We start from the raw sequence: 27958 nt of genomic DNA on the forward strand, positions 1-27958 counted from the left end.
GTTGATGGGTTATCAGCAGTGGTCTGAGTGAAAGAGAAATGAATTGGAATCATGATGTAACTGAGTTGGACTGTGGTCATTTATTGAAGGAGGTTCAAGGACATGTTGACACTGGTTATAGTATGTTTGAGATAGGATGGGATGGAGGACTGTCAGAATTTCAGAGCAAGTCATGTCAAGAATGAAACATGATACAGAGTTCTTTTGTTGGACCAAATTTTTTATTTTATAACATTTAAGTTCTCCATGTTATATGTCTTAGTTTAACTATTCAGCATTCTTATTCAGGACATTAAAAGCTCCAATTGTTGGTTTAAAGAGAAAATGATAGCCATTGTTATTATTGTTCCTTCTATTAGATTTGCATAGTGATCATATTTTTAGCTATAGAGGAATTTTATTATGAATATAGGTACATTTGTCCTGAGAATTGTTAAGACTTATAGAAACTGTGACCCTGTTGTGAGTCATATTCATTTATTCTAAATCAGAGTTTGGTTGCACAGGAGTTTTTAATCATTAGAGAATCATGATTTGAATTAGAATTCCGGGCTAGGAAGAACTATTACCCCTTTTTCCCCAGGATGTAGGAGATTTCCAGAATGTGGGTTTATAGTACCACAAATGAAATGGTGCTTGTCAAATTGTCCTGGTTGGTCCCAGATGGATTACTTTGGAAGTCAACTGAACAGACCTACATCCTTATGACCAAGGTTATATCAGACTTTGTGTAAAAAACTCCCACTTTGTCCTGTCAAATCGGAGCTGCCTTTCTCAAAACCTCTGATCCGAGGTTCTTCGTAGAACTGGGGAGTTATATTTAGTCTTAAGATTATGGCAGAAGAAATAGGATATATGATGTTGGCTCTACCACTTCATCTTATGCAGAGAAGTAACAATACATTAGGACACACATCTGACTGGGCTTCATTTGCTAGTACAAAATTACTTTTTGATTCATGATACATTTTGACCTGAAACACACCCACTTTCTAAATTTTTATCAATGCTGTGGCCTCAGTATATGTCTCAGTACAAGGAAAAATATATGCCTTTAGTGAAACATTGCAATGCATATTTGCTCACACTCACATTTCCTTATTTCAAATTTAGGATTGGATAATAAGCAGTAGAACTTTGAAAAACATCCTAAAGCTGTCATGTAAATTTGTGTGAATTCAGATTCAGAAACAAGAGTGCAAGGCAGAAAGAGAGGTAAGGGAAGATTGAAAGTGACAGGACAAACCTGCGGCATCCACAGACTGCTGTGATTCACTACCTATATATAATTGTTTCTGCTGTATTTGAATCTGTGTGCTCCATGAGTGATATTAATGCCCTTGGAGAACCTTTACTAGTGTCTTTTTCTACAAATGCTGAATATTTTCTTGTAGAATAGATTTCTGAGTTTCTTGAGTTGTGTTTTGAATTTTTAATCATTCACATCCTAAGTGACTATTTCAGTAAAGATATTGCAGAAAGAATAATTGGAATGTGAACAATAAGCAATTGCCATTTAAGACTATTACTAAATGCATGTTCTGAAATTTATCAGTATTTCTTTCTAAAAATATTAAAAGTTTTTTGTTTTAAATCAACAACCTTTCAAGTTACCTTCAGAAAACTTGGTAGAGATGCTAGCATTCTGTACTTAGACATAATTGCATTTATGCATCTCAGAGAGAATTTGCCTCTGTTTTCACTTCTTTGTGTGGTAACTTGACATTTATGTAGTACTCAAAATATAGTCAGGATGAAGTAGCATCACCCCCACCTGGGAACTTGTTAGATGGAAGCCTCAGACCCAGCCAGAGAACTCTGGAATCAGAATTTGCATGTTAACATGCAATTTGCTCTGTTAACTAAAAAACAATTAAAGTTCTCAAAGTTAAACTTTGGAGACTTCAGAGAAAAATGAGTGGAGATCTCTACTCATAAATCATTTCACACAGCCTGACCTTTCTCCTTCATGGGATCTCCTTCCAAGACCAGATGTATATGCAGTCATCTATGGGTTTTAAGAAAAACAAAAGACATTCTTGCAATAATTTTCAGACACAAAAGAGAGGAGGGCTAGAAGTTCCAGCCCACTACATAGAGCTCACCAAAAAGAGTGGTGGGTGCTGTTAGAGAAATAACTACATTGAGAACTATCATAACGATGTGAATGAATGAGAGAAGTAGAAAGCCTGTATAGAGTACAGGTGGGGGTGGGGTGGGGAGGAGGGAGATTTGGGATACTGGTGATGGGAATGTTGCACTGGTGAAGGGGTTGTTCTTTACATGACTGAAACCCAACCACAACCATGTTTGGAATCAAGGTATTTAAATATATTTTTTTTAAAAAAGATGTATTAGCAGAATAAAAATTCTGTTGCAGAGGAACATTACTCCAAGTATCAACATCCAATGCTTTATCAATGCAGTGCACTTTTACTGTTCTTCCAAGCACATGACTACATTTAGAAATTGACTTTTGGTCTATTCATGCAAAGTGACAAGTACAATCCATTCTCCAAACATTCAACGCTTTTAGTAAAGTGCTTTCTAAGTTTAGAAAAGACTTGTCATCAAAAAGCAGATTTTGAACGGGTGCTGGGTTGCAATTTTCTTCAGGCAGATTCCAATAAACCTTCAAGAAGGAAATAGCCAAATTATATAGGTAATCAGAATTTACATGCCCTTAATATCACAAGAAACTATGCCTTGTAATTATATTAGATACTCAGAAATGCACAGTTAATTTGCTATACTCTTACATCATTAGAAAGATAATTGATTTATTTTATTTTTACAGTAAGTTTTCCTTCATTTATAAACCACACAATGTAAGTTTTCTATTTAAAATATTACTGAGGAATGTTGACATGGCTCAAGGTCTGAAGTACAAACCTTGCTTATTTATGGGTTAGTTCTAGAACCCAATTATTTGGTAAATCATAATGAATTAATTAAAAATTAAAAATGTTATCTTTCACCTCTCTCAACATTACAGAAAATTTAATAATTTTGTTATTTATGGATGCATAATATTTAACTGTGTTTTATATGTACATATATATACTTCTGTATATATATCAATATGTATATATGTATATGTGTATGTATATATACACACACACATATATATATAGTATATACAGTTCAGTGATTCCCGAGTGCAGATCCATGAGTAAACTCTAAACATAGCTGGGTATTGACTCCAAATCAAAACCAAACAAAAGAAAAATAAAATCCATTGTTAAGAAATTAACTATGTGTAGTGTACCTGAGACCCACCCATTACTGGGAGGGGTCTTGGGAACCAGATAGTAGATGTAATCCTACCTGCAAAACCCGGCCCATTCCTGGGAGGTTCCTGGGAGGGGTCTTGGAAAGATATAGATAAACCCGGAAGCCAGGGGATTAAGGGTCTTTTGCCCTTGCGGCCCTGCTGAGCTCGCTGGCGTTTGGGTTTCTGTGTTCTGGTCTTTGACCAGCATGGAGCCCAAAGGGAAGATGGCTGAAAGGAGTTTAGATGCAGGGCCAAAAATAACTATTGCTTAAAAGGTTATGAGATAGGCCACACACATGTGGTGAATAGGGCATGAATAAAGTTAATGCTTCCTGAAGCCTGCCTGTGAGTGAGTGATTTCGCGTTTCACCTGGGCCTGGGACTCGCCGGCTGCATGGAGGATAAAGCCACGTGGCTGGGGCCTAAGCACAAAGGCCTCCATCCATCGCCATCCAGCCCCATCGTTATTTATTTGACACAACAAATGGCATTCCGAACTTTGACCTGAATCCTGGACCCAAGAAAACAGCGAGTATGGTGAGATTTCTGCTTTTCAGTTTCATTTTGGCTCTTTTCGGGTGCACTGAGCCCAAAACCCTGGGCCACGTGCAACAATGTTCAAAGATGGCCGTGACCCCTTCTAGGGGAAAAAGGGCAACTGAAAGAAGGGAGGTGGAAGCTTGCATCACCTCCAGCCCAGGCCCAGGCCCAGAACTGACACTTTGTTACAAAAAAACAAAAACCTCCACCTGTATAAAAACTAATTAAAAGCTTAAATTGGAAACGGAGGAGAAAAAAGACTATTTAAAGTGGATTAATTTTCTGAATATGACCTGCAGCTTGAATTTGGATTTCAACCTTGGAAATTTCGAACTGGACTTTTAGTTTTAATAACTTTGAACATCCAAAAGCCCTCTGCAAAAAAGCTGTGGCCGAGAAAAACCGTCCAAAGTGACGCCCGGAGGGAAAAGCGGCAAAAAGCTCCTATCGGCCCAGAAGCAGAAACGCCTCAGCTCAGCTCGGCTCGGCTCGGCTCGGCTCAACTCTGCTCCAAAAGTGGCAAGCCTGGAATCCACCCTCCAGATCACAAAGCTAAAACAGCGTGATCAAACCGGCTGCGGACCTGGAACTACGGAAGGAAGCCACGTGGTGAGATCAGCGTGGAACAAACCAGCATCTAAACTTATAATTTTAAGTATAGGAATTAAGCGGGTAGTCTTATAGTTTACTCATAGTTGGTAATGGGATAAGTTTTAGTTAGTTAGTGGTTAAAAAATAAAAATAAAAGGGAGGTAATACAGCTTAGCCCATTTAAACATCTGATTTCTAACCACCTGCATCTTTGTCTTAGTCATTTTCTTTATAATTTAAATGTGCTTTGTTGTCTTTCATGGTTAATATTTTCAATTGCAAAATGTTTTACTGTATGTATTTTAATGTACTTAGCCTGTTTTTAAAATGTATGTTAAGCATTTATGCTGTAGTACTTGTGTATAGGAAAGGTATAGGAACAAAAGGTTCCCCCAATATAGTTTAAAAGTATAGGAACATAAAAGTTCCAAAATAGTGCTTGGTAAAAAAGCATTAATAGAATTTTAGGTTACAGGTATAAAATATATTTTGCAAAAATATTATGTTTTTAAAAAGGGCTGGTATATTAATTTTCACTTTATTACGTTGGTGCATAAAAATATTAAGGAAAGGAGGAAATGTAGTGTACCTGAGACCCACCCATTACTGGGAGGGTTCTTGGGAACCAGATAGTAGATGTAATCCTACCTGCAAAACCCGGCCCATTCCTGGGAGGTTCCTGGGAGGGGTCTTGAAAGATATAGATAAACCTGGAAGCCAGGGGATTAAGGGTCTTTTGCCCTTGCGGCCCTGCTGAGCTCGCTGGCGTTTGGGTTTCTGTGTTCTGGTCTTTGACCAGCATGGAGCCCAAAGGGAAGATGGCTGAAAGGAGTTTAGATGCAGGGCCAAAAATAACTATTGCTTAAAAGGTTATGAGATAGGCCACACACATGTGGTGAATAGGGCATGAATAAAGTTAATGCTTCCTGAAGCCTGCCTGTGAGTGAGTGATTTCGCGTTTCACCTGGGCCTGGGACCCGGCCGGCTGAATGGAGTTGCAGAGCCATGTGGCCTGGGGTGGCAGAAAGACATCCATCACCATCCAGCCGCCATCCAGCTCCATCTTTAATTATGTAATACAACAACTATGTGTTCACACTAAGGTCTATATATATTTGCTACTTTACATGGAAATTTTTTATTTAAATAGACAAACCAAGACAATAGTGGGACTTGGGAGTGGTAGTCCTATTAGAATATGTGTGTGTGCTATGTGATATAAGAGAGAATAGGATCTCAAGGCCCTTTTAATCTCTCCAAATCACACCTCTATCGTAGTCGAGCCGAGAGCAAAATTTAAGAACTTAGAAAAATTTAAGAACTTAGGTAGGCAATGAGGAGAAAAAAGAGGTATAACAACTGCTGTTAATTGTTAACCTTAACCATTAGTTCAAAATGAAGCACTAATTCTGAAGTGCTGAGCAAGAGGAGACAAGGAGAACAAAAGGAATGACACTCTAGTGAACAGTTGGCCATGTCTTAATGAGCAGTGAAAATCAATGAGGTGAAAAATGCCAGCTTATTCAAAAGGATGTTTTCCTAGCTTAAAAATAATCAATTGGGTGCCAAATTCTTCCTACATATTAGTGATATGAATATATTTATATTTTATTGATTTATTACAATGGTTTTCAACTTGTAGTTTCCTTTAATTCTTACAATAAAATGTTAACGATTTATTCTGTTCACTTAATAAATAAATGGGCTAGGGAGAAATATCATTTAAAGGACAAACCATTTGATCATAAAATCCAGTCCATGTATTTCTGGGCAGCAATGCCAGAACCTCCATATCTTGGCTGCACAATTATCCAGTATGGACAAGCTATATTGGTGGAAGGGTTATTAAAGTCTCAGGCAAACTTCTTTGAAAGTAAATAGAGTCAGAGAGAGGCAGAGTGAAATGCTCAAGATTTTGTGTGAATATTTTTACATATATATATATATATGTGTATATATATATATATAAAAGGAACATAAATTTAACAGTAAATATATATATATATATTTACTGTTAAATTTTTGTTTCTTTTGATAGCTTATTCATCACATACCTTGTCTTTAGCTTTAACAATCAGTCAAAGCAGTTTTGAATTTTTTCTTTACAGTCTTTTAGAGAAGACAAATTTATTGTTGGTTTATAGCATATTGAGGGTGTTCCTCGCAGGCCTCTTTAATTACCATAGCATCACCATACCATACTATAGGTTTTCTGACCTTTGCTGGCAGTTTTGGATAAGCACATGCAAGTATTCCAAAAGACTTTTATATGAACTAATGTTAGGGATAAAGTCAATATTGTGCCTATCCTGGGATTTATTTGTAGTGACTGTCATATACTTCTGTCTTGGAGATGAACTGCTGGAGATGAAAAGACAACACAAATGTCATAAGAAATAAGCACACATCTTACTTTTTATGTGAATCATAGCTGAATCATCTGTTTTCATTCTTCTGGGTTTGAAATAATGTAACCTGCATGAGGACATGGAAAGTCCACCTACATATGTTGTTTTATCTATCATGAAGGTCAACCACAGTTTAAATATGTTGCTATTGTTTAATGTCTGTGGTGAAAGCTCTGCATGGTCTTTTGATTTGTTTGTCAAACTTGTCTGAGATGACGTGAAATTCTGTCTGCTTTTATGTGAGAGAATACAACACAGCTGGAATCCAAAATTCTAAGAATAAAGTGCTCAGGTGAAATCCTTGTCAGATATATTTTTCCTCTTCATACTTTGAAATGAAAAAATCCATAACTGTACAGTATTGTTAGAAACTGATAAACACAAAAGTAAAATACAAGTGGTAGTTGAGAATGCCAGTGTGCAAAAATGAATCAGCTATTTAGTGGCAGATAATTCATTCACAGACCTTCACAGACCATTTTGTGGCAAATACAATAAACTGAATTCTTATTTTTCACTTTCTTTGTTGTTTGCTTGGCATTAGGGTTTGTCTTTAAAGCAAAAACCTAATTCCAAATACCTGGTAGGGTTTTAGATGATAAAAATCAGACTCTGTGAAGAAAAGACTGGAGTAGTAGAAAAAATTAATTCACCCAATAATATGAGTTTTATAATCAGTTAATGAAAACTAAATGCATTTTTAGTGCTAATCTGAGGAAATTTGAGCTAAGACAACAGCTGTGTGCAAAGGAATTTATAGGAGTGTTGAAAAGGATCTCTTCCCATTTTCCAATGACCTGTCCAATTAAGCAAATGACATATTCATTGATTGCCAGTGTGCTGACCTGGAACACTGAAACTCATAGTTCATTAGTATGCATTGTTAGATGTTTCTTCCCTGTAATGGTAGTGTCTGAAATAGCCTCAGGAGGAGCAAGTGGATTATGAAACTATGGATTTGGGAACATTTTCTAATTAAAAGTAGCAAGGAATCTAGAATAATCTTTAATATGCTTATGCTTTTGTTCAAATATCTAAGTTTATTCTATGATAAAGGGTTTATGTGGCATCAATTCTAACTATATATTTTCTGAACAACTATTATGGATCACTTTAATTCAGGAAAAGGTTTGGATTAAAGATAAAAATGCTTTATTTTAGAATGGGGAAATTTGCAATTGGTTGTCAATTTCTATTTTGTAGGAATTGTTTTCTTATCCTCTTTTTTGAATAATTTTGGATATTTTTTGGTGAAGAAAGAAAACACCAAGAATAAGCAAAAATCTAAAAAAATTTTAATAAAATTGATATAAATGTGGAAAAGGGTACATTATTTGTTCTAGCAATTCACTAGCATCATTTTAACCTATAAAAGACTAATTATGTTCATCATTAATTTCTGTGTAGTCATATGAAGACTTATTATAATAACTATTTCACTAACAATGCTAACTATAACTTAAATATGACCTAGAATAAAATATGAAAGAAACTAACAAAATAATTATTCATATTATTATTATTATTATTATTATTATTATTGGTTTTTGGGCCACATCTGGTGCGCTCTAGGGTTACTCCTGGTTATGCGCTCAGAAATTGCTTCTGGTTTAGGAGACCATATGGGATGCTGGGGGACTTAACTGAGGACCGTTCTAGGTCAGACACGTGCAAGGACACACTCTACCGCTGCACCGTTGCTCCAGCCCCCATATTATTCGTAAATCATGAAATCAAATCTTTAGAATATATATTATAATTCTTTATTGAGAGATACTGAATAGTTAATTATTATTTTTCAAACTAATTGCTAACAAGTGGTAGAGTATTTTTAAGCCCTTGTCAGTGTGATTCTAATGCCCATAAATTACACCTACCATTCACTCCTACTAAAATTTAGGAACAAGCAATAAGAACAGGTGTGACCTTTGTCAGCCCATTTTAATGCATAGAATTTTGATATGTTGTTATTTTGTCTTATAAAAGTGATTTCTTACTTCAAATTTATTGTTATGCATGACTAGTTCTTAGAATAAATGGTTCAATTATTTTACTACTTTAAAACAACTGAGTAAGAAGGCAGAACAAATGGTTGCTGTGCATGTAGTTATTCTTAACTTGTGCAAGATATTTTACTACACGGGTTGTATTTATGGATACAAGAAAAACACAAGAGTAGATGTGATCCGTTTGAAATATGCTAATTACTTGTTCTGTGAATATGCATCCGTTCTATACATAGTAACATTAAAGGAACCTTCACCATACAATCCATCAATATGAAGCTGTCAATCTGTCAGTTAATTACAGTTAATGCAGTAGGCAAGGCAGTTTTCCACCGCATATTAACATTACTTTGTATTCTCCAGTCATACCATTTGAATCATTATAACTTGTCTGATGAATACACATGAAAATCTGTATCTTTTTCAGCTACACACAATTTTAATACAATGATGTGATTATACTATTTTCTCACTGCAGAATAAAAGCAGAAATAGAGAGAAAGAGAGTGAGAAAGAGAACCAATTTCCAAAAGGACAGAAAAACAGTTTTTATATGCTACATTACATGGAGAAATGTTTATAAGGAAGAGAATCCTGATATAGTACTTTTCCATTAAATAATGTATTTGATTAATAGGCTTTATTTATATTTTTGTTAGAGTAGATGTAAATTTAAAGCAAAGAGTGAAAGGTTCAGGTACTTCTCTTTTGTCTCTTCCTCCCCTAAAGGGACAGTACCACACCCCTACATCAAACTCCTGCACCAGAGGGACACATTGGTAATAATGACTGATGACTCTATATGAATGCATTTTATCATCTAGATTCTAAAGGCAATTTTAAATTAGGGATCACTTTTTGTTGTGCACTTCTGTAGGTTTTGATGAATGTATAATGTTGTGTTTCCATCATTATAGTATCACAGAGTAGCCTAAAAGTCCTGCGCTTGACTATTCACCTTCCCTTTCTGGCAAACTCTTAAGACAGAAACTATTAAAATTAACTGTCATGTATTGACAAACACTTGCCTCTGTAGAAATTTTTCTCTCATAGTAATTGTATTTACTTTAGTACATTTTGATTTACTGACTAGTCTGCACCATCCTGAATGTATGATGCTTATGAAAGTTGGAAGAGACATAGCCAAATAGTGTTTACAAGACCTTGATTTGAGGAGCCCAGAAATTCCCATAGTTCAGAATTTTTCTTTTACTAAAATGATGCAAAAATTCTTTCCTACAATCAGCACCATCCTTTATAAAATGATAGAACTGTGCTTTATAGTAAACTCAGGTGTCCACAATACCTTAGACCTCCATTCTCAGGAAATTTGTTCTTGTGACTTCCCTATAGCTCAATTCCTCAAGTGACTGGAGAAACCATATTAGTTGCTTTTCAGTCACAGGTGTGATTAAAACCCTTTTAGTTTTCTTCTTAAAAAGAAAACAACAACTTGTTTTGGATCTGAATTTTCAAGGGGCTGTCAGGGAGAAGTTGGGACAGGAAGATTCACTTAAATTCATTTTTGTTCTGAGAACTACCACCTATTCTATATCTAGATTTGTTTACTTTCCAGCTCATGCTCCGAGCAGCTGGCAATTGATTGACAGTGAACTGAAAGAAGGCCTTACATAGAAATGCCGCTGTTTTGTAATTGCTAGCTCAAGGTCCCTGGCAGCTTGTAGTCACTGGCTCTTGTGTCACCAGAAAGAAGTCTTTGTTGGGAGGTACCCTATGCAATTGAGCTGTCACTATTTTAGTCACCTTCAAGGCAAATGGCAAAGATTCTATTAATATCTTTTTGTTCTTTTCTTGAATACAGAGCCAAACAGACTCCTGGCAGTTATGTTCTTCAAAGTAAAATCTGCCTTGCCAAAGCCATAGTTCCTATTCTTGTGTTCTATCTCTTAATTTTTTTTTGTTTGTTTTTGGGCTATATCCGGTGATGCTCAGGGGTTACTCCTGGCTATGCGCTCAGAAATCGCTCCTGGCTTGGGGGACCATATGGGATGCCAGAATCCAACCGAGGTCCGTCCTGGATCAGCCGCGTGCAAGGAAAATGCCCTACCACTGCGCTATCGCTCTGGCCCATGTCTCTTAATTTCTTTATTCATGATCACATGTTAAGTAATAGCTTGAATATGAAAAAAAGAGTATAAGTGCAGGGCTAATGGTAAAAGCACTTTAAAATCTCCACATTCAGAACAAGGAAATTGCATACTTGATCTGTCCAATGATCAAGTCTTTTTTGTTTCTTTTTGAATTATTTTTAACAATGTAATCTTAAGGATTGTTCTTTTCACATATCAAAAAATTTACAATTAAACCACTAATTCCATCAAGATTTTTGCCTAAGGAATATAATGTATTCTTTTGTTCTAATCATATTATGCTCTATTATGCTCTGAGAATAAATTAACATATTTATGTTACTAAATGTTTTTGAAAAAGACATATAAAAGATGAATTTTTAATTTACTTTTATATTTTTACTCATATCAAGATCTATTCTTTATGATAACTCAACAATAAAGTAACCATATATTTTTAAAGTTTCAAAGCTATTTTATCAAATGTATTTGAGTATAACTGATATGCAAAATTTATTTACATACATGACATTGATTTCTGTTATTTTTAAATGGTTTCTTGAAAATATAATAGAAGGAAATATCTTTTTGAATTTGACCAAAATTGTGTGAAAAGGTGGGGCTTCTTGATTTAACTGACATAAAATAGATACTTAATGCCCTAGTCATTTGATACTCAAATGATGATTTGACTAAAAGAATAGGATTATGACACATATGGTGAGGAAATGAGATCTATTTGTAATTCAGGATATGTCATATTTCCTTCAATTGTGATTTATCAATGTCTTTGTAATGGAGTTAAAGGTGTTGCTTAGAAGGAATTATGATCTAGAAAACCTGGTTCATTCCAGAGAAAACACATGGGCTTCTCACCTCCTACTTTCTGTGCTGCATTTACTTTCTAATTACTTCTTGTTCAGCTAAAACAAAATTACAACTTGTAGCTTCAAGACTTAATATTTTGACCTAGGACTATCTAGAAAGTTTAGCTGTTAAATTGCTATTATAAGAGATTTCATAAATTTCTTAATTTCAGGGATGGTAGTATTTGGTTGATTTGAAATTCTTCCCTTAAATATATATTGGAAGGGAAAACTTGCAAAACTTCCAAACTTTCAAGGATAACTAACTGCTTTCAAGCTATAATTTTGCCAAATTTATTTTTCCCTAAATAATTTTTCCCTAATAATTAAGAACAGATGTTCCCAGGCTTATTTGATCTACAACCCCCTTTTCTAAAAAAAAAAAATCAGTACTCCCTGGAAATTTTTCTTTAGTGAATATACAGGAAGTGTCCCCTATTTGCACCCAAAGCTGCTACTATCACCCTCCTTTAGCCTAGTGGATCCAAGCAGGGTTGCTGTGTATTGCTTGATTAGTATTAGAGGGTATTGCCCATCTTGGGAAAAACTATTTTAGAATAAATATGTTCTTGTACTTAAGAAACTAAGAATGTTAGAAAATATTTTATACTGTCTACAAACATTTTAAAAACAGGTACAACATAGTACTGATGCTATGTTTTTAATACATTTGGGAGTTTGGAGAAAAATCACATTTGTTTATTTGAAACACTTATTTTATTAAGGCATTAATATTAAATTGATATTTGCTCATTTAGAGCATTTGGCAAATCCAAAATCTGATAAAAGAGTTGATAGGTTACAATACCAAAGTCTTATAAGCTCAGTTTGAAAGATGATTTTATATTGATATTCTCCCTTTCATTTCCTTCTGGAAAGGAAGAATAAAAAAAAAAGTAAAAAAAAAATCAAGGAAAACTGGAATGTAGGAAGGAAATGAACAAGATATCCTAAGAGGTTTATCTACATTAATGATATAGTGAAAATAAAAGAATGGGCAATTTTTAGTCATTTTGTGCTTGTGATGGTCATAATGAAGCTCCTCAGTAACTGAGGCCAAAAAGCTATTAATTCAATTGAAATGGACAAATAGATTGCCCTATGGGTCCATCTTGTATTTGTAAGCAATTCGTAAGTTTACTGGTCCTGTTGAAATAAAACAGATTAGAATCACCACAAAAATCTTACATTAGGTGAGAAACTGTAAGTGCTGCCTGTGTGTGTTTGTCTCCTGTCCTGTTGCCTGAACCTCTTGGGAGTGGGCCGAAAAGCGCCCAGAAAATTCGCTCTCCAAGAGGTTCCAGAAGAGCAGGTCATACGCTCTTTCTAAGGAAAGAACGCCACTGCAACAAGAAGAAAAAATCACATTAAGAACTGAGCTGAATCTCTGAAGCCCAGCATCTCTCCCCAGACTGTCTTCTCTGCTGCGTGCTCGCGCCTAAGATTTGAACCTGTGTGAGGCTTCATCCACAGAGGGCTCCCCTTCATTGGAGACAAGTCGACCCATCCAGAAAGGGCAGAGCCAGAGGAGCGTGGCTGTGCACATCATTTAGCCAATGTATACCACCACAATATGTAGAAAAACCCACAATACAAGTGTGACAATGGGTAAACAATGCAGGCCAGCATCAGACATAGAGAATGAAGATGACAGTTCTGATGACCAGAAAACAGCCAACCAACTAATCAATCTCTCAGATAAGGAGTTTAGACAAGAAATATGGAAGATGCTCAAAGAACTCAAAGAAACCATGGATCGAGTTGAAGAGAACACTAATAAGAACCAAGAAAATATGAAGACAGAAATCACAAAACTCCAAACTGAAATAACAGGTTAAATAACAGGCCCGAAAAACTCAGTAAATGAATTAAATGGCAAAATGGATAAGCTCTACACCAGGGTAACAGAAGCTGAGAATAGAATTGGTGCTGTGGAAGATGAGATAAATAAAATTTCCATAAAGAGGGAGAGATTGGGAAAAAAAACTTAAAGCAAATGAAAAGACAATGGAAAAATTAGTCAAAAAATGGGAACAGATGAAAATAGAAGTCTATGATAAGCTCAACACAAACAGCTTAAGAATCATTGGAGTCCCAGAGACCCAGGAAGAAAATTTCCAGGAAGAATCAATGGTCAAGAACATCATTAAAGAGAAACTTTCAGAGCTAAAGAATATATGTGATCAAATCCTGCATGCCTGAAGAGTATCAACCAAAAGAGACACCAGAAAAAATACCCCACATATCCTAGTTTTAACCACGAATCCCACAGATAGAGACATAATTCAGAAAGCAGCAAGATCAAAAAAGGAAATTACATACAAGGGAACATCCTTGAGATTTACAGCAGACCAGACACCAGAAGCACTCAAGGCCAGAAAGCAGTGGTAGGACATAGTGACAAAACTCAATGAAATAAATTCATCGCTTAGAATACTGTACCCAGCAAAACTCACTTTCAATATTGACAGAAAAATACATGGTTTCATAAACAACAGCTCAGAAACTTTACAGACTCAAAACCAGTCTTAAGAGAAAAACTTAAAGACCTAAGTTAAGACAAGACTGACCAAATATCACACCAAATTTTGATATAAAGATGGTATTAAATCCCAGGACAATTCTTTCTCTCAATGTCAATGGATTAAATGCACCAGTTAAGAGACACAGAGTGACTAAATAGATCAAAAAACTCAATCCAACCTTCTGCTGCCTACAAGAAACACACCTGAATAGTCAGAACAAACACAGACTCAAAATAAAAGGCTGGAGAAAAATTATCCAAGCAAACAACACCCATAAAAAAGCTGAAGTAGCAAAACTAATATCAGATGATGCAAACTTTATACTCAGGAAAGTTGTAAGGGACAAAGATGGACATTTTATATTAATCAAGAGATATGTACAGCAGGAAGAAATCACTCTTCTAAACATATATGCACCAAATGAGGGGCCATCAAAAAATTTAATACAATGGTTGAAAAATCTGAAAAACAATATCAATAACAACACAATATTTGTGGGGGACCTCAACATGGCTTTGTCAACACTGAATCAGTCAAACTAACTGAAATCCAACAAGAATACACTAGAACTGAGAACAAAAATGGATGAAAGAGGCATAGTAGATATATATAGGACACTCCATCCCCAGAAACCTGGATACACATTCTTCTCCAATGTACATGGGACATTCTCCAGGATAGACTACATGCTGGCACATAAAACATACCTCCTAAATATCAAGAAGATAGAAACTTTGCAGGCTACCTTTGCTGACCACAAGGCTCTAAAATTATATGTGAATTTCAAAGGGACACAGAAGAAAAACTTTAACACCTGGAAGTTAAACAGCATCATACTGAATAACCAGTGGGTCCAATATGAAATCAAAGAGGAAATCAAAACTTTCCTGGAAACAAATGATAATAAAGACAGAAACTATCAGAATTTATGAGACACAGCAAAAGCAGTACTGAGAGGAAAATTTATAGCTTTGCAAGCACACATCAGAAAGGAAAAGGAGCTTACCTGAATAGCTTAATGACGCACCTCATAGAATTAGAAAGTGCTCAACAAAAGGAACCAAAATTAGGGAGACAGAAGAAAATAATAAAACTGAGAGCAGAAATCAACAAAGTGGAAACCCAAAAAACCATCCAAAAGATCAACAAAAGCAGAAGTTGATTCTACGATCAAGTAGTTTTTATTCCAGGAATGCATGGATGGTTTAACATCTGCAAATCTATCAACATAATACACAACATCAACAACAAGAAAAATAAAAACCACATGATCATATCAATAGATGCAGAGAAAGCATTTGATAAAGTCCAACACCCATTCTTGATCAAAACTCTCAGCAAGATGGAATGAAAGAAACCTTTCTCAATATAGTTAAGGCCATCTACCACAAGCCAGTGGCAAATATTATCCTCAATGGAGAAAAACTAAGAGCCTTCCTTCTAAATTCTTGCACAAGACAAGGTTGTCCTCTCTCACTACTATCAACATAGCACTGGAAGTGCTTGTTATAGCGGTCAGGAAAGAAAACGATATCAAGGGAATCCAGATAGGAAAGGAAGAAGTCAAGCTCTTGCTGTTTGCAGATGACATGATTCTCTACTTAGAAAACCCTAAAGACTCTACCAAAAAGCTTCTACAAACAATAGACTCATATAGCAAGGTGGCAGGCTATAAAGTTAACACACAAAAATCAATGGCCTTTCAATACACCAATAGTAATAAGGAAGAAATGGACATTAAGAAAATAACCCCATTCACAATAGTGCCACACAAACTCAAATATCTTGGAATCAACTTGACTAAATATGTGAAGGACCTATACAAAGAAAAGTATAAAACTATGCTCCAAGAAATAAGAGAGAACACATGGAAATGGAAACACATACCCTGCTCATGGATTAGCAGCATTAACATAAGCAAAATGGCCATACTTCCTAAAGCACTGTACATATTTAATGCGGTCCCTCTAAAGATACCCGTGACATTCTTCAAAGAAGTGGATCAGGTACTTTTGAAATTCATTTGGAATAATAAACACCCTAGAATAGTTAAAGCAATCATTGGGAAAAAGAATATGGGAGGAATTACTTTCCCCAACTTTAAACTTTACTACAAAGCAATAGTTATCAAAACAGCATGGTATTGGAATAAAGACAGGCCCTCAGATCAGTGGAATAGACTTGAATACTCATAGAATGTTCCCCAGACATACAGTCACCTATTTTTTTGATAAAGGAGCAAGAAATCCTAAATGGAGCAAAGAAAGCCTCTTCAACAAGTGGTGTTGGTACAACTGGCTAGCCACTTGCAAAAAATTAAACTTAGACCCCCAGCTAACATCATGTATGAAGGTAAAATCCAAATGTATTAAAGACCTCGATATCAGACCTGAAACCATAAGATATATAGAACAACACATAGGCAAAACACTCCAGGACATTGATACTACAGCATATTCAAGGAGGAAACTGCACTCTCCAAGCAAGTGAAAGCAGAGATTAACAGATGGGAATATATTAAGCTGAGAAGCTTCTGCACCTCAAAGGAAATAGCGCCTAGGATACAAGAGCCCCCCACTGAGTGGGAGAAACTATTCACCCAATACCCATCAGATAAGGGGCTATTCTCAAAAATATAGAAGTCATTATGGAACTTTACAAGAAAAAATCATCTAATCCAATCAAAAAATGGGGAGAAGAAATAAACAGACACTTTGACAAAGAAGAAATACAAATGGCCAAAAGACACATGAAAAAATTCTCTACATCACTAATCATTAGGGAAATGCAAATCAAAACAACTATGAGATACCACCTCACACCACAGAGATTGACACACATCATAGAGTATGAGAACAAACAATGTTGGCAGGGATGTGGAGAGAAAGGAACTCTTATCCACTGTTGGTGGGAATGCCACCTAGTTCAACCTTTATGGAAAGTGATATGGAGATTCCTCCAAAAACTGGAAATCGAGCTCCCATATGATCCAGCCATACCACTCCTAGGAATATTCCCTAGGAACACAGAAATACAATAAAAAAATTTCTTCCTTACACCTATATTCATTGCAGCACTATTTACCATAGCAAGACTCTGGAAACAACCAAGATGCCCTTCAACAGACGAATGGCTAAAGAAACAGTGGTACATATACACAGTGGAATATTATGCAGCTGTCAGGAGAGATGAATTCATGAAATTTTCCTATACATGGATGTACATGGAATCTATTATGCTGAGTGAAATAAGTCAGAGAGAGAGGGAGAGAGAAAGATGCAGAATGGTCTCACTCATCTATGGGTTTTAAGAAAAATGAAAGACATTCTTGCAATAATAATTTTAAGACACAAAAGAGTGAAAGCCTTGAAGTTACAGCTCACCCCATGAAGCTCATCACAAAGAGTGATGAGTTTAGTTAGAGAAATAACTACATTTTAAACTATCCTAATAATGAGAATGTATGAGGGTTATAGAAAACCTGTCTAGAGTACAGGCGGGGGTCAGGTGGGGAGGAGGGAGATTTGGGACATTGGTGATGGGAATGTTGCACTGGTGATGGGGGTGTTCTTTATATGACTGAAACCCAAACACAATCATGTATATAATAAAGTTGTTTAAATAAAATATATTGAAAAATCTTACATTAAAGTAATTTTATTTTTGAAACTTGATTTAGAGCACATTTTTTCTTTCTTTTTATTATTTATTGATGTATTTAATCTAAACACCATGTAGTTTATAATACATTTTTCCACAGATAAAGGTGTTTATGACTGAGTTACAGTCGTCCAATTTATAACAACTTTCTCCAGTGTGCATTTCCTGCCACCAATGTCAGCCGTATCGTTCTCTCCCTCCCTGATACACACTTCTTTCCAATCCACCCTCTCCTGCTTCTCTCCACCTTTCCTCTTTTCTTTTGTGACATTGTGGTTTTACTACTGCAATGAAGGGGTGCCATGAATGTCCTTTCCATATTAGACCTTTTCTACTCTAACTTCACTCTCCTCTCTTTGTGGCAAGCAAGCTACCTACCTACCATTTAATGTTCCTCCTGATTTTCATTTATTTAGATCATATTTTCCTTCAATATTTAGTTTTTCTTCATCTGTTTTGCTTTTTATCATGGAAGCACAGCAAAACACTCTACTAACATTCAATATATGCCAAAATACATCTTTCCTGCAGAATTCCTATAGGTTAGCTCTTGGAAGCATTCCATCATCTTTATCCCAATAGCTTTCAGCTGGAGAATTAAACATGACTAGAAATACAACTTTGTGTTATGATATTAATAAGCCACAGAGAACAAGTCCAGTGCAATTATCTGCAGGCAGGTACAAACAAGGAGAGCAGCCACACAGTCTGTATAATGTCTGAGCAAGTTATAAATCAACAGAGCATGACAGACCAATTCCCATTATCGAGAACCTCATGGGGCATCACAGTTTCATTGTAGTGGAATGTTATTTTCAGAACCTTGCTCAGGTTGTCCATTTTTCAGAACTATAAATGACATGTGTGGCACCCAGAATCTCTGGAGGTAATATGACAGTAGAATAAAACCTGCCTTCTTAGAAGTAATAAAAGAGTACACCAAAGTTGATGGATACAAGATCAACATATAAAAATTTATTTAATTACTTTTACCTTGGTAATAAGCATTAAAATGGAACATAAAAAGATTTCTTTTTCAATTATTGTATATAATATATAGTTACTAGAACTAATAGAATTTAGGTGATTTAAAAAGAATCCTTTATTGCAAAAAATTGATTTAATGTAAAATATGATCACAAGGTGAATATGATGCACTTATAGACAAAGTTATCTACAAAATTTTAAGATTTATTTCACTAAATTTATATTAGAATACATATATACTGGAAGGATATATATATATATATATATATATAACTAAAAGTATCTTAGAAATTAGGGTTGGGACTATTTTTGGAATCTAGACTAAAGGAGAATTTATTTTTGTTAGAAAACTAAAATATTTACATTACATGTAGTCTTAATATTTCACAGAAGTTATATGTATAAAAATTTTACAAGACAAAATATTTTAGTAGCAAAAGAAAATATACCCAAAGTACAGGTACTATGTAATAATCATTTTTAAAGATTATTTTTGTTTGAGCAAATCCTTATTTCCTTTCACTTCAGAAAAAAAGACTTGTAAATCTGATCAAAGATAGCTATGGTTATATATAGAATATGTTGTAGTGGAGAAAAGAACCAGGTGAAATGTGACACAGTATATTAGAAACAAATATTTCAGGCCAAGGCTCAAATTGTGTTATTGGTTAGAATTTTGCAGCTAAAACTTGGCAAAAATAGTACTTATTATGTAAGTTTTTAAAAAGAATTAATAATGATAAATATAAATTGCCTTAATAGGTTCTATTATAAGTGAGATAGTCAAAAGATAGAAATACTAAGATGGGAATCTAAAATGGGATATAAAAAATTCAGAATAATCAAATCATCGGATAAGGGGAAGCTGAATATCTAGGAAAGCTGTGTCCTTATAACTAGATTAAGCCGAAGAGAAGGCATGGAGGTAGGGCATTTGCCTTACATGCAGGACGGTGGTTCGAATCCTGGCATCCCATATGGTCCCCCGAGCGTGCCAGGAGTGATTTCTGAGAATAGAGTCAGGAGTAAACCTGAGCGCTGCTAGGTGTGACCCCTGCCCCTCCCCCCAAAAAGAAAAGAAAACCAAAAACTATTTTTAAAAAGTCAAACTAGTCATATTAGCATACTCAAATTGGAGCTGGAAAAATGGTTCAAAAGGTTGGAGCACATGCTTTGCATGATTGTATCCTGAGTTTGAAGCCCTCGTACTAGTAGTTCTTTGCAGAGTGCAGGAGGGACCTCATTCCCTCCAGCAAATGTTTTGAAAGACCCTCAGCATCAACATATGTGGCCCCCAAATTAATATAAAATGGCATTAATATTAGCCAAGAAAGAGAACCAGTGAAAGTTGGAATTGAAAACAGAAGCTAGTTAATAAAGACCCTATGTTTGTGAGAAAATGTCTTTGAAGGATTTTGGTCTCAAGCCACTGGCAGTGGTGGTGTTGGTGGTGGTGAACACATCTTTTGAGAATTTACTATGGCCCATGCTGTAGTTCTCACTGACTGCTCATAATAACTATGGCAGATGATGGTATTGAGAGTTTCTTAAAATGAATAGACTAGCAGTCCAGGGGGCTAAGTGTGGAGACAGGGGAACAGGGGTGGAGAGAGGTCAACACTGTTAGTGGGAATTGCCCTAATTCACTGTTTTTATGTACCTTAAATATAACTGTGAAAGACTTGTCATTTACGTTGGTCTCAATAAAAAATGAATATACAAAATGTTGGAAAGATACATTTGACTTTCCTGATTTTTTTTACTTAGTTTTGTACATATTTATATGGAATCAGCTTTGACTGGGTTGGGTACTCCTGTGAGCTTGTGAAGAATATGGGATACCAAGGATTGAACCTGGGTCAGATACATGCAAGGAAACATAGCCTTGTACTATTTCTCCAGCTTCTGACTTTGCTGATTTGTATTAAAGCTGAAATCTGAGTTATAGTTCATACTTCATTTTAAATTGATGCTCATTGTATCAAAACTTAGAAGTATGTATTAAATACTTATGTGGAGACACTGTGTGTCAGTAAAAGGTCTAAAAGTGTTTTATTCTCAGAATATAATATTTATCACACATTCATGTAAATTATTTACAGATGAGGGCTAGAGAGATAGTACAACAGAGAAGGCACCTGTCTTGCATGCATCCCACTCCTATTTGATCCCCAGAACACCTATGATCCTCCTAGTTCTTCCAGTAGCGTTCCCTGAGAGCTGAGCCAGGCGTTCCGCCAGGTTAGCCTCCAAAACCAAAACAAAATCTTCTATTTATAAATGAGTAAAGGAGACTGATTTAAAGCATTGTAAACTGCTCAAGATCATAATACTTTTGAATCCTGTATGTTCTTTTTTTTTTAATTTTTATTGTGGAATCCTGTATGTATTTGGAAAAGTTTATTCTAACTCCAGTATGGTAACATCTGTAGAGATGGCTTATTCCTAGAGTTATAGCTGTACTTTTCTTTTGTTTGTTTTCCCAATGTGCTGATTAGACCTCCTTCTTTTCCTCTCTCTCTCTTCTTTCCTTCCTTCCTTCCTTCCTTCCTTCCTTCCTTCCTTCCTTCCTTCCTTCCTTCCTTCCTTCCTTTCCTCCTTCCTTCCTTCCTTCCTTCCTTCCTTCCTTCCTTCCTTCCTTCCATCCTTCCTTCCTTCTTTCTTTCTTTCTTTTTCTTTCTTTCATTCTTTCTTTCCTTCTTTCTTTCTTCTTTTTTTCTTCTTTCTTTCTTTCTCTCTCTTTCTTTCTTTTTGTTTCTTTCTTTCTTTCTTTCTTTCTTTCTTTCTTTCTTTCTTTTTCTTTCTTTCTCTCTTTCTTCTTTCTTTCTTTCTTCTCTTTCTTTCTTTCTTTCCTCCTGTTAATACTATATTTATGTATGTCAACTGACAAACCTAAAATGGTGTCTTAAGTATTTCTTCTTAGCACTTAGTATATTTTCTTTCATACACTAGACTCTGATGACTTTTTTGGGTCATACAATAATAAAAATTTCTAATTCTACTGATTTCTGAGTACTACTATGGGAGTTGGACTGATTTTTTTTTCAGTAGAATTCTACTTGTGGGCCCGGAGAGATAGCACAGTGGTGTTTGCCTTGCAAACAGACGATCCAGGACCTAAGGTGGTTGGTTTGAATCCCAGTGTCCCATATGGTCCCCACCAGTGCCTGCCAGGAGTTATTTCTGAGCAGACAGCCAGGAGTAACCCCTGAGCACCGCCGGGTGTTGCCGAAAACACCAAAAAAAAAAAAAAAAAAAAAAGAATTCTACTTCTATGTCTGATTAAAAGGAGCATTTATTATTCTGAGAATCTTAAGTAGTTCTGTTTGGGGTGGGTGTAGGGAAAATTGGCAGAAAGTGTAAAGCAGCCAGGCAATTCACTTGAGACATGGCAGGTGAATATAAATGTGTCTGGACAAACTTGAAAAACACAATATGTTAAAGAAAGTTAACAGTAATAATATTTTTATTTGACCATTTTATATGGACAACAAAATGATTGGAATTTGGGGCAGGCAAAGAGAAAAGCTGGGGTTGCAAGCCTCTTATTGGATTAGTCAAAATATTAATGAAACTGTTTATGGTTGTTCAGCAAAATCAACTTTTATTTTCCTGATGAAAAGCATTTCCTGGTTTTGTCCAATCATTTTCTTTCTCTTTTGCTCTGCATCCAGTCTGAGGTTCATTACCAGTTTACTGATAACGATAACTTCAGCTTTTCCTATGCTCTGGCTCTTGTGCTCTGTACCATGAATTCTGAAAACTCATTTCCAAAGTTTTATAAATTGAGATTCCCAGAGAGATTTATAGCCTTTCAACTTAGATTGGAAGCTAGATATATTTAAAGAGTGAGATCAGGGTATTCAACCATATCACAATCACAACTGGAGATATCATGTTGTAGATTACTTCAGTTAGTGAAGAGCTACTACTAGGATAGGTAAGGTTATAGTGCTACCTAAACCTTATATTATTCTATCAGAACATAATTTAAGTATTAAAGTGATAAATTCTTTCTGTAAACCACAGAACCAATATTTTTCTTTTATATATGTTTCACAGGTAAGGCAGAACCATTTTAGTTCTCTTTGTATATTTTTCATTCCTTCAGATAGACTTTCTTTCCAAAGCTGTTCTTTTAGTACTATAGCAAGAAGTAAACTTCAAACAGATGCTAATAGATTAATTCCCACTGAGCTCGGTTTAACAAGTAGGACTGGTTTTATAGCAGCTAGCCTGGAGCTATGGGCCAGGGCCAGAGTGGTCCCAATGGATAGAAGCAGATGGAAGTGGATGGAAGCAGATTATTAAATGAGAGTGAGCCTTCAGAAATGTGAATGCTAAGGGCTCCTGTTTATCAGTTTTTATGAACCCCACATTTTTAACTTGGTGCTTATACTTCAGAGAAACTCAAGGCTATTTCATAAAAGTATATTGCTTAAAATTTCTATGTAGAATATATTTTTCATGATACCAATGAAAAATAAAAGTGTGTAAAGTAATATCAGCATATGCAGATTAAAGATTTAAGTTGAAATTCAAAAAAGAATACAATAATAAGCAGAAGGTAGTTTGGACAAATTTCCCAAAATAATATAATGCCAATTTGATTTGAGTCGAAGTTTGATAACTCATAGCCATCATTCTGCTGGGTTGAGTAAAATCTCATTTGTGCAGCATTGTTTGATAATGACATGTTTGAATGCATGTATCTTCTAGGTAGTTGCAGACTAATCTTTTAAGGATCAGACATCTAAAAAAGTTTAGATAAAATTTTTTGAATTTTATATTTAGTTTAAAAATCAGAATTACCAAAGAGTGTTAGGCATTTTCTAACAACTAAGGTTCATCTTAAGAATTTTACTCATTGTGTTATGTTAAAATACAGTTACTCTTCTCTGGGCATACTTTTAAAAATGATTTCTATCCATACTAAATTAGGCTGGATTGTTCTGTTGGAGGCCTGCTGTTTCTCCCCACCCCTAGTTACTTTCTTTGGTTATATTGTAATGTAAAATCTACAATCTTAATGTGTTCGCCTTTCTGATTTGCTCATTATAATTTTGCTTGGAATGAGAAACCAGATAATTGAGCATATTAGATGCAGAAAATAGCAGTAAAAGAAGATAGGTTCTGAGGAGCAATCTAATGAGTAAAGTTCACAAACTTTCATGGTACATACATTGTGCAATTTGTCTTCTACCTTTTAGAAATAACGGCCAAGCTTCTAGAGAAATGACCTACATTTTCTATCTCTGAGTTCCTCACACTTCTCAATCACTGATTTTTTTTCCTTCCCTTTCAGAGACTTAGACTACTTTTGCTTTCATTATTTTTTCTCTTTTGAGTGTTCATTTTCAGTTCCCTTTGGTGCCACTTTGTTCTCTCTCCTCTTATGTAACATTTTTACCCTCAGTTCTTATCTCTTCACACTGTCTAGGCCAGCCATCAGAGTGTGATTGCTCAAGGTCTTTTGGATATCTTACTGGAATGAGAGAAGCTTCAGTGGCATTAATTGACCTCAGAAGGAGTCTGAACTCAAAGGGTCAGACAATGGGACAGGCTGTGACCTTGATCAAGGAGTTGAGTGCAATGGTCAGACAAAGAGCAGAAAAATAGAAGTGGGTAATTGTGGCAGGAGTTATAACTGCATTTGGGAAAATGCAGGCACTGGATGAACAAAGAAGGAAAGTAATGTTCAGCAAGTGGCATTTTTGGGGATACTGGCACACACTTACCTCACATGCACAATCTTGGAAAGCTTTTAGTAAATCTGAAAGTGGAGTGAATATAACTCTCATGACTAGAGCACTACTCAGCTAGCCCCTAGGGCAGACTAGCCTGTTTAACTCTCATCAGTTTTTTGAGATAGGATCAATAGAGCTTGTGTGTCTGTATAGAAAATAGCAATTGAAGAAGGGCAAGGCAAGTACTAAATATTTTATGTTCTGGGAAGTATGTTACAAAATGCATGTCATTAACTACTTTCTGGACACTGACAACTCTAAGGTTCATCCCAGAGAGCTCATTATAACACAGCCAGCCTATGAATATCTTGCTGTTGAAAACATAGTGTCCTCTCAAACTCATCTGGTATACTATGATCCTTATAATTATACAAAACTAAAAAGTCAAGGGTCATTTTAGATTTTTGAGGGCTTTGGTTGGGTCATACTTGATAATTTTGTGGGGCTTCTTCTGGTTCTGTGCTTAGGTTACCCCTAGAAATAGTTTGTGATGCCAGGGATTCAAACATTGGTCAGCCACATACAAGATAAGCATGTATTCAATTTCTCCAGCCCTAATTTTAGACTTTTTTTCCCATACTCCAGTGGTCACTAAGACCAGCAGCTCTGCTGCATACTTTTAAAAATGTTCTTGGTGGGTTCCCTGTGCGGCTTGGGTGAGAGTTTTGCTCCCTTGTGCGGCTTGGGGGAAACTTGGTTCCCTGTGCGGCTTGGGTGAGAGTTTTGCTCCCTTGTGCGGCTCGGGGGAGACAGGGTTTTCTGTGCGGCTTGGGTGAGAGTTTTGCTCCCTTGTGCGGCTCGGGGGAGACAGGGTTTTCTGTGCGGCTTGGGTGAGAGTTTTGCTCCCTTGTGCGGCTTGGGGGAAACTTGGTTCCCTGTGCGGCTTGGGTGAGAGTTTTGCTCCCTTGTGCGGCTCGGGGGAGACAGCGTTTTCTGTGCAGCTTGGGTGAGAGTTTTGCTCCCTTGTGCGGCTCGGAGGAAACTTGGTTCCCTGTGGGGCTTGGGTGAGAGTTTTGCTCCCTTGTGCGGCTCGGGGGAGACAGGGTTTTCTGTGCGGCTTGGGTGAGATTTTGCTCCCTTGTGCGGCCTGGGGGAGACTTTGTTTCCTGTGCGGCTTGGGTGAGACTTTGTTTCCTTGTCGTCAGGACCGACTCCCCCCCCCCCCCCCAGTGAGCCCCTTCCCCCGGTGGGCGCCTGGAAAGGCAATTTGAGCAACCGGAATAGTCGGGGGAGATAGGGCCAGCTATCTGGACTCTCAGGTGACCTAGAGCAATCCACCCCCTTGGGCCCTGGAGCGGATCAGGGACTCCCCAAGGGTGAGGGCAGAGCCTGAAAGGGTAGACTGAGGGAACTCCTTCAAGGGAGGTTTGGAGGGGGCGGAAATCCATTGACTCCCAGAGAAAGGAGGGGGGATTGAGAGCTAGGCTCAACAGCGCCAGTAAACATTGTGGCCAGGAGTGGAACTGCACCGCTGACAGAAATAAGGAGCAGAAAAGGGAAAAGACCCACAGCAGGAAGGCTGAACTCTAGGAAGCAAAGGGGAGGAGAAAGGGCTAGGCTCAACAAACTCACCCAACAGGCCCCTCTAGAAACACCTTCAGGAAGGGGTCAAAGCAGGCCAAAATTAGAAGCCACAGCACTCCAAAATACACCATTTAATACAAAGAACAATGTGTAAAGCAAGGAAATCGCTAATAACTGGAGACACCATGACAAACCCTATCAAATTTTCAAGTCCACTAAAACGCACAGATCCACGGGAAGAAGACCTAAAAGCTGTCATGAGGAAGGAAATGCAAGAATTAATAAAAGAATTGAAAGAAACCCTAGCAACCGAGTATAAGAAATCCATGGACGAACGAATCAGCCAAATTAAAGAAGAAATGTCAAAGAACATGAGAGATTCCATACAAAAAGAAGTGAAGGACTTAAAAGACAAAGTAGCAAGTCTTATGAGCAGAAACACAGAGTTGGAGAAGCACATCAAAGAACTCGAAGGAAAACTACAATCAAAAAATGATCAAGAAACCAACAAAGAAATAAAAGGCAAAGCACTGGAAGGAAAAATCCAATATCTAATGAACAAAGACAAAAGAAACAATCTAAGAATTGTGGGTATACCAGAAGGGGAGGAAATAGGGAAGGGGGAAGAACAGGTAGTCAGGGAGATAATAACAGAGAACTTCCCCACACTCTGGAAAGACACTTCAGGACAAATCCAGGAAGTCAAGAGAGTCCCTAATAAAATAGACCCTAATAAACCCACACCAAGACACATAATAATCCAAATGGCAAAAAACAAAGAGAAAGAGGAACTCCTAAAGGCAATAAGGGAGAAAAAAAACCTCAAGTACAAAGGAAAGGACATAAGAATCAAACCGGATCTTCCATTTGAAATAATTCAAGCAAGAAGACAGTGGAATGACATATTTACACGACTGAATGAAAGAAACTTCCAACCCAGGGTCCAATACCCAGCAAAACTATCATTCATATGGGAGGGCAGACTAAAAACATTCTCAAACATGAACGAACTTGAACTATTTGTGCAAACTAAACCGATCCTAAGCGACTTACTCAGAGATGAATTACACAATCCAAACCCCCGATTGTAACAACAACCACTGCACACAATACAACTGCACAACAGTCCTCTCTATCAATAATTTCCCTAAATGTGAACGGACTAAACTCTCCATTTAAAAGACACATAGTAGAGAACTGGGTTAGGAAAAATAAACCGGACTTCTGCTGTCTGCAAGAAACACACCAACAGCTACAGGATAAGCACAGGCTTAGAATAAAAGGATGGAAAGTAATTATTCAGGCCAATGGAAAACAAAAAAGAGCAGGGACAGCAATTCTTATATCAGACCAAATTGTATTCAACCTCAAGAAAGTGATCAGAGACAAAGAGGGACACTACTTACTGATCAGGGGAACATTAGATCAAGAAACACTAACCCTGATCAATATCTATGCACCTAATGTAGAGTCAGCAAAATATGTGAGGCAACTACTGGCAAACCTGGAGAAACACATGAAGGGAAATGTGATAATAGTAGGGGACCTCAATACTCCACTATCACCACTGGACAGATCCACCAAACAGAAAAATAACAAAGAAATAAGAGCTCTAAATGAAAAATTAGAAGATTTAGGGCTAATAGATTTATATAGAGCCCTCCATCCCCAGAAAGCAGAATACACATTCTTCTCAAACCCACATGGAACCTTCTCCAGAATAGACCATGTATTAGGATA

The sequence above is a fragment of the Suncus etruscus genome, chromosome 8 (assembly GCF_024139225.1).
Source record: "Suncus etruscus isolate mSunEtr1 chromosome 8, mSunEtr1.pri.cur, whole genome shotgun sequence".
In the NCBI taxonomy this organism is placed as follows: domain Eukaryota; kingdom Metazoa; phylum Chordata; class Mammalia; order Eulipotyphla; family Soricidae; genus Suncus; species Suncus etruscus.